Source organism: Pteropus medius, unplaced genomic scaffold, assembly GCF_902729225.1.
Source record: "Pteropus medius unplaced genomic scaffold, Ma_sr-lr_union100, whole genome shotgun sequence".
In the NCBI taxonomy this organism is placed as follows: Eukaryota; Metazoa; Chordata; class Mammalia; order Chiroptera; family Pteropodidae; genus Pteropus; species Pteropus medius.
In genome coordinates this window covers 52,327,613-52,331,821 of record NW_024349800.1, presented here as the reverse complement: position 1 = coordinate 52,331,821, position 4,209 = coordinate 52,327,613, and positions in this window count along the sequence as shown.

Here is a 4,209-nt window from a genome sequence, read left to right as displayed (position 1 = left end):
GAAGGAGAGAGCTCACGGCCCGACTCTTACCTGGACCTCGCTCGTCTCAGCGTCACCCTTCGATCCATCCTCTAGTCTAATGTCACGTTAATCCTCGGAAAGCGTAGTGGGGACCGTGACGTCCGCTTACTCGGAGTGCCTCGAGACTCGGCACCATCTTACACTGGCATGAAGCTTCTCCGTGAACGGATTCTTGCAAAACTTTCCACCCTCGTCCTCGAAGTGCTCGCATAGAGACACCCTGCTCTAGTTAAATCACCTTCTCGCCATTTCCCCGACTTCCTTCTCACCGTTCTTCTATTCGTGCTGTTTCACCTTCTAGAATGCCTTTCCTGCCTTGACTCTCTTGCCCGCTAGAGAATTTAGTGATCGTGCGCCCTAAGTCAGTCTTGTAACGTCATCCATTTTAAGTCACCCAAAAGCTAATGTGTGTGTCCGTTAAACCAGGCTGTGGACAGGCATAGCCAGATGGCCCAGTCTTTCCTCTGATCACCATGGATAGATACTGGCCAGCTGATGGTCAACAGCCACAATGTGCGATAGCACGCCCACCCAGACACACAGAAATGCATGGACGGGTATGAGTTCATGCCCCATGACCCTGGGAATCAGTGTGTTTCCTACAGCCGTAGAACAACGGTCCCTGAGCGGCTATTAACAACCCTGTCGGCTTCTCTCTGGGTCTTCATAGTCTCTGGGTAGAAAAAGCCTATTTGCCATTTTCAATAGCTGGCCCCCCGCTTCTCTGCTATCACCTAGAGAAATCAGAGTGCTCCTACACAGGGCTTGGAGATCTCCCAAGGCGAGGCCCAGGAGCAGAATTAATAAAAAGTGAGTGTGACTATGTTGCTCTCGGCTCTGACACAGCCCGGGAATCCTTATCAAACACACACCGGGGAGGGAGGAGAGGTCACTGTGGATATTCCAGTGCTAATATCCAAACGTTAATAACTTTACCACAAAGATTAATTTTAAATGTCAGACCACGTTGCTGTGTAAAGCTAAGGGGCTCGGGAAAAACATATTTTTGGGGCTTCCTGACAGCACCAGCGCATTCTCTGTGTGATCCCTAGTCGGCGGGGGGCGAGACCAGAGGAAAAGAGGGTGTTTCTTTAACAGCCGCTGCCCCTGCCATGCAAACATGACGAATAGACAGCATCTGAATGCGCGTCGACCGCCTAGTTTTTCAACCAGGGAAATGATCAAACTGGCAGTAATGAGATTTCACATGAAACCGCAAGGCTGGGTGAGGGCCGAGACCTGGCCCAGGATGCCAGGTTCCCAGCCCAAACGAATGTGTGTAACTCGGTTAAGAGCCCCAGGAAGACAGCATCTGTAGTGGAAACTGGTAATACACGGCTGCTGATCAGGCCTGGGGCAGGAGGCAGAGCTGGGAGGCTTTGGGGGGGGTGGGGGGCGGGCAGGAGGAAGCTCTGCACTGCACGGGGAGGACAATCGAGGGGCAGCCCCAGCCCAGAAAAAGGCTTGAAAAGAAAAGGGATGCGAGGCAGAGACTGCAGGAGGAGCACGGAGGAGGGAGCAGATGCTGCACACAAAACCCACCCAGGGCTGCCAGGACTGCAATTAAAAATTCACATATTTTGGACCGAAATTCTCATATTTTAAGAGAACTTGGGCAAAATCCTCCTCCCACCAATATTAGCAATGCAAAACCAGCAGTCAAGACAGACCCAAATTATCATTCATTTTGCAAAAAGGATAAAAATTGTATAGTGTGGAGTCCAAAATTCTTCAGCAAAAACAATCATTAGTGCGCACCTGGCAGCCCTTGGTCCTGCCCCCCAACCCCCAGCTCTGGGGACCTGGGACAAAGTGCCTGTCCTCTTCCCGCAGAGCCCTGTGCTGTCATAGTGGTTACCAGTCACCAGAGGCTCACGGGGTTCTCTTTCAGTTTGAGAGGCCACCCTATTAAATAAATGCGCAGACTGCATTCAAGAGGCAATAATACTATAGTAGGATAAAGTGAAAGGGCAAACAGCTTGCCAGAAATCCCAGCACAAATATGGCCCCAGGCCTGATGCACCTGGATTGGACTTCTGGTGTTTACGCTAACAAATGGGGTGGGAAAGAGGGAACGAGGGGTCCAGGACAGAGAGCAGCAGGCTCCCAGAATCCAAAGTAAAGCGACGCCCTCGATGAGCAGGGTTTAGCACGGAGCTGAGCACATAACAGCCAACAAGTCTCTGGCTAAAATTTTTGAGGTTCTGCCTCCAAAATGAATCTCAAATACATCTTCCCGCCTTCTTCTCCACTCACTCTCCCGACTCCATCCTTCTTCCCCACCCCCTCCGGAGTGATCTTCCATAAACACCCATCTCACTATATGTCAAGTGACCACCACTGCCAACAGGATCAATCCTCAGCTCCACTGAGGCTCTCTGGGGGCGGCTCCAAGATGACAGCCCCTACTGGACAGTCTTAGTGAATAACAAAAACATGCCTATACACATAAATGTTATAGGTATTAACAGACTATAAAGACAAACATAATATAAATGTAATTGGATTCTGAATTCCAGCAGCACATTTTGAAGGCTAACTCGAGTCTTTTAATTACAGGACCCGAGACGGGATGGACCTTGGCAACGTTCACAGAGCCGATGCAGAGAGCAGCAGCTGCCAGAGTAGCATCGAGATTGACAGCAAGTGCTCTCTCTCTCACCAGTTGAGCAGGGCTCCTCAAGAGAGGCTGAAGAGGCAGGACGGTGGAGGGCCGTGAAGGGCTGGCTCCAAACTCATTCATCTTAGGTTCAAACCAACATGTGATTTCCCAACAGTAAGAACTCAGTTAAGTTACTTCATGTCTCTGAGCCGCCATATCCTCACCTTGGTATAATAACAGTACTACTGCATAGGTCTGTTGGACGATTTCAATGCGATTAATCCACATAATGCAAGTATCCCACGGCACCATGATTCAATAACTGTTCTTTATTGTTTTTAGAATTAGGAGACGAAGACCAAAAAAGGAGGAAAATCTCTCCCGAGGTCACAAGGTAAGCTAGCGGCAGAGCTAGAATCACAACTCTGATCTCCAGATTCCCCATCCTGGCTCCTTCCCCACGCCAGGCTCCTTTGCTGGAGTCTACGGCAAAAACATTACATCAGGAGCCAGAAGATAATAAACCTAATTGGGCCATTAGGACCAGTCACTTCCCTCTACATTGAGCCTTTGGGGGATGTTACGGGGTGATCAATATAATAAATAATGTTGCATAGTCTGGAGCACCTCTCAAGGGAGCATCTTGGAAACCAAGAGAACAGGACTGAGATCACAACAAGAGATACAGAGACGAAGCGTGGTCTCCAAGCGCGACTGAGTTTCAACCTCACCTACCTTTCTTTGCTCTGTGCCAGACACAAAGACAGCAGGTAATCCAGGTGCTTTGGGCTATGGAGTTCTGGGTTTTTCTTATCCCAGGTGCACCCCCCGGTCATGCCACCAGGGCACAGGCTTGGGTCACAGGGAATAGGAGTAAGGCTTTGGTGACCTCAGCCATGCACAGAGGCTTCCTACTCTAATGTCTGAGAAAACCTCACAGAGACCAGGAATACCTTCAGTGGCAGCCTCGACCCTAAGCACATTCCCTGGCTCACTGACATTCAGAATCACGCGGAAACATCTGACCTGGATAAATGCTTCTCTGGTTCCCTCAAGTAACTCCGGGTTCAAAGGACATAATCAGGATTTACAGAACTAGTTTGGAGGGAGAAAAGCGTCTCCAGCAAATCAAGAAGCTGAGCGATGTACCAGAATATCAGAAGTCTCCACATGTTTCCCAGGATTTCACTACAAGTCACGGCCATGACCTAAGGGGCTTATGGAGCTTCTGAGAAGCTGGGACTCCAGATCCGCAGGTAACCCCAGCGGATGTGCATTCGGGCGATACTGAAAGTAAAATGGTTGAACTGGAAAATTTTGCATGTTTTATGCTAATGAAGATATTCAAGAATTACTACAATGACCATGTCTGCCAGTCAAAGAATATATTGTAAGCTTGGACTTCAATCAATAGCTTACTCAAGCAGAAACATTCATCCGGCAAACCCAGAGCCTTCAATTGTGAAACGCTGTGATATCAAGCCAACAGGCAGAGAAGTACCTGTACCAAACAGACGATCGCGGCCACGTGCAGAGGAGACTCGAGTATGTACAACTCCCCAGCAATGTAACGACAAAGATTTAGT